Source organism: Hyperolius riggenbachi, chromosome 8, assembly GCF_040937935.1.
Source record: "Hyperolius riggenbachi isolate aHypRig1 chromosome 8, aHypRig1.pri, whole genome shotgun sequence".
Taxonomy (NCBI): Eukaryota; Metazoa; Chordata; class Amphibia; order Anura; family Hyperoliidae; genus Hyperolius; species Hyperolius riggenbachi.
Genome location: NC_090653.1, coordinates 146,858,906 through 146,870,882, shown reverse-complemented (window position 1 = coordinate 146,870,882; position 11,977 = coordinate 146,858,906).

Here is an 11,977-nt window from a genome sequence, read left to right as displayed (position 1 = left end):
TTTAGTGAAAAATGTCGTGTTTTCTATAGAAACAGTTATTTTAATTACTGAAAATTGATGTAATTTTGTTTCTAATAGTAATTATGCAAATTTAAGTGATTACTAAACTCAGGAAAGTCACTTATTTGATTGCAATTACTGATAATGCAAAGACCTTCAGCCACTTCTACGACAGGTGCTCTTTGTCAAGGTGCACTTAGCGGTCATGCATGCTGAGACACTTGGTTTTGGGCCTTGAAATATCTGATAATACCTAGGTTCCTGCACATGCTGTCACTTTAAATGTATCAGGAGGCTCTGGACTGGAATACAATTCTGAGAACGAACAAATTTCCACGTTAAACACAAATTCTTATTTATTATTTTTTTTGTTTCTTTTCTTTTTTTTCTTTTTCTTTTCTCGATTGCGGCAAAAAAAAATAATGTAATTTCGGGAATTACGTGAAATTTTGCGTAATTGGGTCATTACGCTCATCACTACTGGGGAGGTCTCTTTAATTATCTTAACATAATATTTGCCTATGTACTTTCACTGTTTTCATGGTGCAGAGAGATATATTTTAAGCCATAACAATTATAAGGCTTTAAAGGGACTCCGAGCTCATCTAAAAAATAAAAGTTGTACTCACCCGGGGCTTTTTCCAGCCCAGTGCTGGTCGGGAGGTCCCACGACGGCGTTCTGGCTCCTCTCCTACTCCCCGCTCCGGAATGGCTGACAGGCCCGGGCGACACTCGGCTGAGTGTCGGGCTGCTCCTTTCGCGTATGACGCGGCTGACGTCACACCTCGCGTCATCATGGCGGCCGGCGTGGCAGTACCGCGCATGCATGCTCTAATTGCGCATGCGCGGTACTTTCACGCCGGCCGCTGTGATGACGCGAGGCGGCCGGCGTGTGACGTCAGCTGCGTCATACGCGGAAGGAGCAGCCCGACACTCAGCCGAGTGTCACCCGGGCTGCGGCCTGTCAGCCATTCCGGAGCGGGGAGTAGGAGAGGAGCCAGGACGCCGTCGTGGGACCTCCCGACCAGCACTGGGCTGGAAAAAGCCCCGGGTGAGTACAACTTTTATTTTTTAGATGAGCTCGGAGTCCCTTTAAAGATACTATATGATCTCTTCTTGTTTGAAATTCTAATCATCTCCAGCAAGTGACCATATGTTCATGAGAGTTGTCAGGGTTATTAGCTACCGTATTTTCAGGAATGTAAGACACACTTCCTCCCCCAAAATTGGGGAGAAGAGTGAGTGTGTCTTATGATCCGAAGGCTGAGTTTCACAGTTCCCCCCCCCCCCCTCCCTCCGCCCCCCACACACATCACAAAGCACCATGGCAGCTCCCGATAATGCCCACCACACTTCAACTGTCACGCTCCATGTTTCTTTCTAAGTACATATGATTTCAGCGCTGAGCCAAATGACGGCTCTCCCTGCTACCGCTAAACCCCCCCCCAGCAGCCTTAACAACTTCTCATCCAGATCTTGTTTTCCCCTTATGGACCAGAGCAGTTTTTACGTTTCAGCTATGTCCCTATTTAATGAACCATAACTTTATCCCTGCTTATGGCACCTAAATGATATATAGCTTGTTTTTTTTCACCACCAATTAGGCTTTTTGTGGTTACCGTATTTTTCGGAATATAAGACACACTTTTTCTTCCCCAAAACTGGGGGGGAAAATTTAGTGCGTCTTATATTCCAAATGTACGGAAAAAAGTCATGCAGAGTGCACTGGGAAGCAGTTACTCATCCAGCCACCGCTAGTTCACCATCTGCTCTGGCGATTACCTACTGCATGAAGTCATCCTCCTCCAGGCAGCTCTCGTTTGCCATCTGCCCCGGCGATCCCCTCCTCCATGAAGTCCACTTCCTCCAGGCAGCTCTCGTTTGCCATCTTCCCCGGCGATCCCCTCCTCCATGAAGTCCGCTTCCTCCAGGCAGCTCTCGTTTGCCATCTGCCCCGGCGATCCCCTTCTGCATGAAGTCCGCTTCCTCCAGGCAGCTCTTGTTTGCCATCTGCCCCGGCGATCCTCTTCGGTATAAAGTCGGCCCCCTCCAGGCAACTGCCGCGGCGATCCCTTCCGGCATGAAGCCAGCCCCCTCCATGAAGCTGACCCGGCGATCCTCTTCTGCATAAAGTCAGCTCACTCTTGCTGCGCTTCTCCCGCAGCATACTTCAAAGTGACCCGCGGTGATAGCGGGAATTGGCCAATAGCAGAGGCCGCCGTATACAGGAAGTGACATCACTGGTTACTTCCTGTAGATTCCTGTATACCGTGGCCACTGCAATTGGTCGCTGTCACCGCGGGTCACTTTGAAGTGTGCCGCTGAGAAGCACTGCGAGAGGGAGCAGACTTTATGCAGAAGAGGATCGCCGGGTCAGCTTCCTGGAGGGGGGGCTGGCTTCATGCAGGAGGGGAGCAGATGGCAAACGAGCGCTGCCCAGAAGAGGCAAACTTCATGCCGGAGGGGATCGCTAGGGCAGATGGCAAACGAGCGCTGCCTGGAGGAAGCAGATTTCATGCAGGAGAAGAGCGCCCGGGGCAGATAGTAAATGAGTGGCGGCTGGTGAAGGGAGGGGTATTAACTATAGAGGGGGGGGGGGGAAGGCAAAGGCTACCTACAAGTGGGGTGAGGGGCAAAGGCTACCTATAGGTGTGGTGGGTAAAGGCTACCTATACAATGGAGAAAGTCAAAAGGTACCTATACAGCGGGAGAGGGGTAAAGGCTATGGATACAGTGGGGGATAGGCAAAGGCTACCTATGGGGAAAGGCTCGCTATACTGGTGCTAATGCTACCTAAACTAGGGGAGGGGCAATGGCTACCTGAGTGTAGTGTAACTGTGGGCAGAAGGGTAAGTTTAGTGTAGCTTTGAGACAGTTAGGGGGAAAAATGTCCATAAGACGCTCCTGGACCTTGGATGCACCAGGTTTTAGTTTTTTGTTTTTCCCCCTGATTTTTGCCCTCTAAACTTAGGTGCGTCTTATAGTCCGGAGCGTCTTATATTCCGAAAAATACGGTAATTTGTTTTCAGTAATTACTTTACTTGCTATGCATTTTAAAGGGAAAAACATTTTCTCTAATTCTATCCCCTATAGTTTTAAAACAAACACTGCTACTGCTCATAAAACCCACACATTTTTCTGCTTATTTGTCCTGGTTATCACAACATTTACATTATGTTTGTAGTATAATATATGGTAACATTATTTTACTTGGAAATAAAGGTGTATGTTTTTGGTGTTCTCATTATACTCTTTCAGTATTTACAAGCTCTTTTTTTGCAAATATAACAGTAATACACCCACATGACATACATATTTAACAAGCTGAGTCTCTAAGGTAACTTTTTATGTAATGGAAATAGAAACACAGTACCTGGCACCAAATGCAGCAGGGCAGACACACCGGATATGGGAATCGGAGCGTGCACGTCCAGAAAACAGTTGAAATCCAATGTAGTAGAAAGCAAAGGAGGAGGCACCGCTTCTTTAAAATCCCTTTATTCCGGTGGGAGAAATAGCAGGTACATAGCAGTGGGGGTATCAGATGCCTGACAGCTGTTTCGCTGGTTTAAACCAGCTTCTTCAGAGGCAGATTGTACAAAAGACATTATAAAAACACTCCTTAAATACATAGGTGCAGGTTATTGCCACCTCCCACTTCCTTTCCACAGGTAAAAACCTTATTGGACAAAGGACAACGTGAATCGCCTCCATGCCTCTCTATAGGCAGTCTCCCGGTCTACAGCCAATAGCTGTTGTCTGCCGTGGCTTACCCAGAGGGCTTATCGTCATTGGCAACCACGTCGATCAATAAATCAGGAGTGGGAGGGAGCCTCAACCCGTCCCCTGTCCGGAAGACAACGAGTCTGTGCACAGCGCGCTGGAGCGCATCCATTGCGGAAGGACTTCCGCATTGGGCGGCAGCAGCCTACCTCATAGAGTCACATGGGAGGCTCTAGCCAATAGGCGAGCAGCGGGTCTCCCCGCATTCAAGTCCCACGACTCTTACTGGTCATTGGCTCTGCCCACCCTGCCTAGGACGCGCCTCCTGCAAAAAGTAAACACAATTCGAGATCTTCATGCCGGACAGTACTACATACATTAAAAACAATAAAGACAATTAAAAATAGCTCCCAAATGGATGTTGAATAGGAATAATTGGTTAGAACACAGTAACAAGAAAAAGGCACAGCCTGGTGAGTATTTCATTATTTCTCACCATAGAATCCACACTTCTACATGGGTCATAAATGGATACACAGAGGGAATTTCAGTATGGACTTAGGAAACAATGTAACTCGTTTCTATCATTTAAACCTAAAGGACCACAGGCTTTTGTTAATGAGATAATTCTAGCCTCTTGCTGTAAAAGCATAATTTCACGATTACCTCCTCTGCGAGGTGGAGGAACTGTCAAAATGCCCAAAAATTGCAGACAAGCTGCATTACAATCATGACATTCTCTTACATGTTTGATCAATTTCCCTGCGCCTACCCCGTCTTTATGGAATTTACATGTTCCTGGAAACGGGTACATAGTGCTCTAGTTGTCTGCCCTATATAAAAAGAGCCACATCTACACAGGATGCAGTACACTACATGATTGGATCTACAATGTAGAAAATCTTTGATGGTAAGTGTAGTACCACCTAACTGTACACTACGTCCTGGTTTTAATTGGTGACAATGATTAGTTACCGCACCTGTAGTTTCCAGGTTTCTCTGCAACCAATTTGAGGACTTTGCTCTCCTGAATTCACTTCTGGTAACCGTGTCACCAATCGTTTTCGCCCGTCGGAACGAAATTAGGGGTTTAGTCTGGGCATAAGTCCCAAGGAGAGGATCTCCCTGGAGAATATGCCAATGTCTCAATATGGCCGATCTAATTTGGTCGGCCATTGGAGTGTAATCGAACACGCATGTAAGAGGTTGACTAGCATTACATTATTTTTGGTTGTTTTTTTGGGGCTTGCGCTGTAACAGATTTGTTCTTTCCAGCTTGTCCGCCCGACGGAAGGCTCTGTTAAGTTCAATCATGCTATAACCCCGATTGGCCATACGTGCTGTCAATTCACGACTCTGTTGAAGGAATCCTCCCTCCTGGAGTTATTCCTCTTGAGTCTCACGTATTGGCCATAGGGTATAGCCTTGATTGTATGTGTAGGATGATAACTGGTACTTGAGAGCAAAGCATTGGTCGCAGTTGATTTCCTATGGCCTTTTGATAAAATTTGGCCCTCTTTCACAAAGCGTTCTAAATCCAGAAACTGCAGTTTATCACCTCCCAGCACTCCTGTGAACTGCATATTAAATTCATTATTATTGAGGAACCCCAAAAACTGATCAAATTGGATGTCCCTACCGTTCCAAATTAACAGGACATCATCCACGTAACGATACCAACATCCTATGAGGGCTTTAAAGGGGTTTCTATCTGTCAAAACCACTCTACTCTCCCACCCCCAAAGGAATAAATTAGAAAATGTTGGTGCTACTGGGGTCCCCATGGCTACTCCTGAGTTTTGTTGATACCACAAGTATCGTTAAATAAGAAGGCATTGTGAGAAATCACAAAATATAGGCATTCACAAATAAAATTGACCCAGATTTCATCTTTGCCTTTTTCTTCCAAAAATTCACCAACGATCCTGGTGCCTAAACGTTGTGGGATCCTTGTGTAGAGATTCACTACATCAATTGATTAGTGGTGCTCAAATACCCCTTTTTAAAATTCGAGTTTGGTCGAATTCGAATAGTAAATTATTCGAGGTCAGTCGAATATTCGAGTCGAATAAATTTTACTATTCGATTCGACCTCGGACTTCGAGCTCACTATTCGAGTCGGTATTCGAGCTCATTATTCGAGCTGACTATTCGAATTGGCCTTAAATAGCTTCCCAACACTTGTTTTGAGGGTTAATGATGCAAGAAACATATTTTTTTCCAAGTGACAACAGCAAGTGATTATGTGGGGATGTTCCTTTAAAAAAAAAAAAAGGTGAAAAGAGAAGTTGTGTCCAGAATTTTGTTCAGTACTGTATATACTTCTTCTTCTTCTTCTTCTTCTTTATCTTCTATATCTTCTTCTTCTTCTTCTATATCTTCTTCTTCTTCTTCATCTTCTTCTTCTTCTTCTTCATCTTCTTCATCTTCATCTTTTTCATCTTCATCTTCTTCATCTTCTTCATCTTCATCTTCTTCATCTTCTTCTTCATCTTCTTCATCTTCTTCATCTTCATCTTCTTCATCTTCTTCTTCATCTTCTTCATCTTCATCTTCATCTTCTTCATCTTCTTCTTCTTCTTCTTCTTCTTCTTCTTCTTCATCTTCTTCTTCATCTTCTTCATCTTCTTCTTCATCTTCTTCATCTTCATCTTCTTCATCTTCTTCTTCATCTTCTTCATCTTCTTCTTCTTCTTCTTCTTATTCATCTTCTTCATCTTCTTCTTCTTCTTCTTCATCTTCTTCATCTTCATCTTCTTCTATATCGTCTTCTTCGTCACTTATTTCTCTTTTCATTTTTTTTTTTTTAAAGAAATGCAGCTATTTTTGAGCGTAACAACAAATAGCTGGTGGCGCACGCATGTTGGAAGCGCCATTGTATGTGCTCCCTGGCAGTGGAAACACACAGACAGCAGGAGGTAAATTTAGCAGCAGGAGGAGGAGGATGAGTGTGTGGCAGCATGCAGTCAATGAGGCAGGCAGCGTGACATAATAGCCCTGGTACCTAGCGGTGATACCATGGCTGTAAATAAACACAACAGGAGGTCCCAGACAGCGGTCGTGCAGCCCACATTGTGTCCAATACACAACTGGGACAACACAGTTTTCAACCCGGGCACCTCAGAAAAATTAAACCTTTTTTTGTAATGGTTTTGTAGTTTTGGTTTTACAACCAATTACACAGATATATAGCTATTTTTTGACGTAATAGCTGGTGGCAGAGTGGCAGCAGAAGGTAAATCTGTGTACCCTGGCGGTGGGAAACACAGACAGACAGCAGCAGCAGCAGGAGGAGGAATGGAGGAGAGTAATTATGTGAGCAGCTATTGTTTGACGTAATAGCTGGTGGCAGTGTGGCAGCAGAAGGTAATTCTGTGTACCCTGGCAGTGGGAAACACAGACAGACAGCAGCAGCAGGAGGAATGGAGGAGTAGTGTGAGTGTGGCAGCAGGTAGGCAGCGTGACATAATAGCCCTGGTACCTAGCGGTGATACCAGGGCCGTAAATAAACACAACAGGAGGTCCCAGACAGCGGTCGTGCAGCCCACATTGTGTCCAATACACAACTGGGACAACACAGTTTTCAACCCGGGCACCTCAGAAAAATTAAACCTTTTTTTTTTTTTAATGGTTTTTTGGTTTTTGGTTTTACAACCAATTTAGCTATTTTTGGACGTAATAGCTGGTGGCAGAGTGGCAGCAGAAGAAGGTAATTCTGTGTACCCTGGCAGTGGGAAACACAGACAGACAGCAGCAGCAGGAGGAGGAATGGAGGAGTAGGCGAGCAGCTATTGTTTGACGTAATAGCTGGTGGCAGAGTGGCAGCAGAAGGTAAATCATCTGTGTACCCTGGCAGTGGGAAACACAGACAGACAGCAGCAGCAGCAGCAGGAGGAGGTATGGAGGAGCAGTGTGAGTGTGGCAGCAGGTAGGCAGCGTGACATAATAGCCCTGGTACCTAGCGGTGATACCAGGGCCGTAAATAAACACAACAGGAGGTCCCAGACAGCGGTCGTGCAGCCCACATTGTGTCCAATACACAACTGGAACAACACAGTTTTCAACCCGGGCACCTCAGAAAAATTAAACCTTTTTTTTTTTTTAATGGTTTGTTTGGTTTTGGTTTTGCAACCAATATAGCTATTGTTTGACGTAATAGCTGGTGGCAGAGTGGCAGCAGAAGGTAATTCTGTGTACCCTGGCAGTGGGAAACACAGACAGACAGCAACAGCAGCAGGAGGAATGGAGGAGTAATGTGAGCAGCTATTGTTTGACGTAATAGCTGGTGGCAGAGTGGCAGCAGAAGGTAAATCATCTGTGTACCCTGGCAGTGGGAAACACAGACAGACAGCAGCAGCAGCAGGAGGAGGTATGGAGGAGCAGTGTGAGTGTGGCAGCAGGTAGGCAGCGTGACATAATAGCCCTGGTACCTAGCGGTGATACCAGGGCTGTAAATAAACACAACAGGAGGTCCCAGACAGCGGTCGTGCAGCCCACATTGTGTCCAATACACAACTGGGACAACACAGTTTTCAACCCGGGCACCTCAGAAAAATTAAACCTTTTTTTTTTTTTTTATGGTTTTTTGGTTTTTGGTTTTGCAACCAATATAGCTATTGTTTGACGTAATAGCTGGTGGCAGAGTGGCAGCAGAAGGTAAATCATCTGTGTACCCTGGCAGTGGGAAACACAGACAGACAGCAGCAGCAGGAGGAGGAATGGAGGAGTAGGCGAGCAGCTATTGTTTGACGTAATAGCTGGTGGCAGAGTGGCAGCAGAAGGTAAATCATCTGTGTACCCTGGCAGTGGGAAACACAGACAGACAGCAGCAGCAGCAGCAGGAGGAGGTATGGAGGAGCAGTGTGAGTGTGGCAGCAGGTAGGCAGCGTGACATAATAGCCCTGGTACCTAGCGGTGATACCAGGGCTGTAAATAAACACAACAGGAGGTCCCAGACAGCGGTCGTGCAGCCCACATTGTGTCCAATACACAACTGGGACAACACAGTTTTCAACCCGGGCACCTCAGAAAAATTAAACTTTTTTTTTTTTTTTATGGTTTTTTGGTTTTTGGTTTTGCAACCAATATAGCTATTGTTTGACGTAATAGCTGGTGGCAGAGTGGCAGCAGAAGGTAAATCATCTGTGTACCCTGGCAGTGGGAAACACAGACAGACAGCAGCAGCAGGAGGAGGAATGGAGGAGTAGGCGAGCAGCTATTGTTTGACGTAATAGCTGGTGGCAGAGTGGCAGCAGAAGGTAAATCATCTGTGTACCCTGGCAGTGGGAAACACAGACAGACAGCAGAAGGGCAGTACACAGCAGCCCACTGTAGGTGTAAAATGTGTGGCTGCAGGCGACGTAATAGTCAAAGTGAACCAGGCTGGCTTAGTGAGCAGGAGCCAGGAGGTGGTAAAGGGTGGTAAGGCACATTAACGATGGTTCCGGCAGCCAGTTCATGTCCCCCTCTCGCCGACAACAGGGGCCAGGAACTCGCCTTCCACCCACGCCTGGTTCATCTTGAGAAACGTCAGTCTGTCCACAGACTTGTGAGACAGACGTGAGCGTTTCTCGGTGACCACGCCACCAGCTGCACTGAAGCAGCGCTCGGACAGCACGCTGGAAGGGGGGCAGGACAGCACTTCCAGGGCGTACTGCGCCAGCTCGCTCCAGATCTCCATGCGCTTGACCCAATACTCCATGGGATCAACAGGGGCATCGCTGTCAAGCCCGCTGTACGACCCCATGTAGTCAGCCACCATGCGGGTCAGGCGCTGGCTGTGACCGGAGGAGGATGCTGCTGCATGCATCTCCTCTCTAGTCACTGCTGCCGGAGCCTCTACAGTCCTGTAGAGCTCGTGGCTGAGAGACAGCAGGTCTGTGGGGCGCTTGCTGCTGCTGGATGCAGGCACCTGCTGCTGCCTCTGTGCTGGCTGCTGGACAGTGGGGGTGGAAGGCTGGGGGAAGGCTTCCTCCAAGCGCTCAACAAGGGCCTGCTGCAAGCTCCTTATTTGTTGCGCTGGGTCTCCTCCTGCAGGCGGCAGGAACTGGCTCAACTTCCCCTTGAGGCGTGGGTCCAACATCATGCTGATCCAGATGTCCTCCCTCTGCTTCATCTGGATCACCCTGGGGTCCCTGCGCAGGCATGCCAGCATGTGCGCTGCCATTGGGAAGAGGCGGGCCACGTCTGCTGGCACATCGACGTCAGTGCTGTCCTCATCCTCCTCCTCTGCCGCCTCATCCTCTCTCCACCCCCGCACCAACTCAGCTGCGCTGTGCTGATCCCCCTCATCAGCAGCCAGGTCAGGGACCTCCACCAAGTCCTCCTCCTCCTCCCCCTCAGAGGTGGACTGCGCAGCTGGTTGCCGCTCCTGCTGGTCCAAGGCTGCCGCTCCCTGTTCCAGCAAACCATCGAGGGCCCTGTTCAGCAGAGAAACCAGGGGCACCCACTCGCAGACCATAGCATGGTCCCTGCTCACCATGTTTGTGGCCTGCAGGAAGGGAGCCAGCACAAAGCACACCTGCTGCATGTGCCTCCAGTCATCATCGGGGACGATGGACGGGATGTTGCTGGTCTTGTCCCTTCTCCGAGCTGCGGAAACAGTGGCCAGGGCAAGGTACTGGTTGACAGCGTGCCTCTGTTCAACTAGACGCTCCAACATCGCCAGGGTGGAGTTCCAGCGAGTCGGAACGTCAATGATCAGCCGATGGCGTGGCAGATCCAGCTCCTTTTGCACGTCTTCCAGGCTCGCACAGGCTGCAGCCGAGCGCCGGAAGTGACGCACAACATTCCTTGCCGTTTCCAGCAGTTCGCCCATCCCCTGGTAGGTGCGCAGGAACTTCTGCACCACCAGGTTCAGCACGTGGGCAAGACAGGGGATGTGGGTCAGGTTTCCCCTGTCTATGGCAGCAACCAGATTGGCCCCATTGTCGGACACCACCTCTCCGACTCTGAGGCCTCTGGGGGTCAGCCAAATCCTCTCCTGCTCCTGGAGTTTGGCCAACACGTGGGCTGCCGTCAGCTTGGTCTTGCCAAGGCTGACCAAGTGCAGCAGCGCTTGGCAGTGGCGGGCCTTCACGCTGCTGCTGAGGCGGGGGGTTTGGCCAGGTGTGGCGGAGGATGGCAGAGGATCGGAGGAACCCGCTGCAGTTCCCCTGACCCTGCGGGGTGGCACCACCCACTGTGTTGCTGCTGCTGCTGCTGCTGTGCCCGCTGCTGCTCTCCCATCCTCACCCCCTTCCACCAAGCTGACCCAGTGGACAGTGAAGGACAGGTAGCGGCCTGTCCCGAAGCGGCTGCTCCAGGAGTCCATGGTGACGTGGACCCTTTCACCAACCGCGTGCTCCAGCCCTCGCTCCACATTGGCCATCACAAAGCGGTGCAGTGCTGGAATGGCCTTGCGGGAGAAAAAGTGTCTGCTGGGGAGCTGCCAGTCTGGGGCTGCACAAGCAAGCAGCGCCCGCATGTCGCTCCCCTCCTGCACGAGCGTGTACGGCAGGAGTTGGGAGCACATGGCCCGTGCCAGCAAGCCGTTCAGCTGCCGCACGCGACGGCTGCTGGGAGGCAGAGCCCTAACCACCCCCTGGAAGGACTCGCTCAAAAGGCTCTGGCGTGGCCTTTTGCTGACACGGGAATCACCAGACACAGCGGAGGAGGCCACTGAGGACTGGCTGCCAGAACAGGCCTCAGTGTCGGCGGCAGGAGTTGCAGAGGGGGGAGGAGCAGTGCGTTTCCGCACTCCTGCTGGTGCTGCTGGAGGAGCAGGAGGGCGGGTGGCTGCTGTTGCTGCTGCTGAAGGCTGTGCAGTGATGGGTGTGGTGCCACTGCCAGCACCAGATGCCTTCAGCCTCTGGAACTCCTCATGCTGGTGGAAATGTTTAGCCGCAAGGTGGTTGATCAGCGAGCTGGTGCTGAACTTTAAGGGGTCTGCACCTCTGCTCAACTTCCGCTGACAGTGGTTGCAAGTGGCGTACTTGCTGTACACAGTGGGCATGGTGAAAAAGCGCCAGATTGGTGACAGAAACATCCCCCTACGGCATGGAAGCGCTGCTGCCTGTCTCCCTGTGGTGGTTGGGGGGGGGGGCTTGGGTGCGGCTGGTGGTGGTACTGGCTGATGCTGCTGCTGCTGCTGAGCCTGAGACACCAGCAGGCTGTGGGTCGCTGCCAATGCTTGCAATGATGCGCCTCCTTGCAAGGCCCACAAGCGCATCCTCCTCCTCCTCCGAGCTGCTGAGGACGACATCCCCTGGAGGTG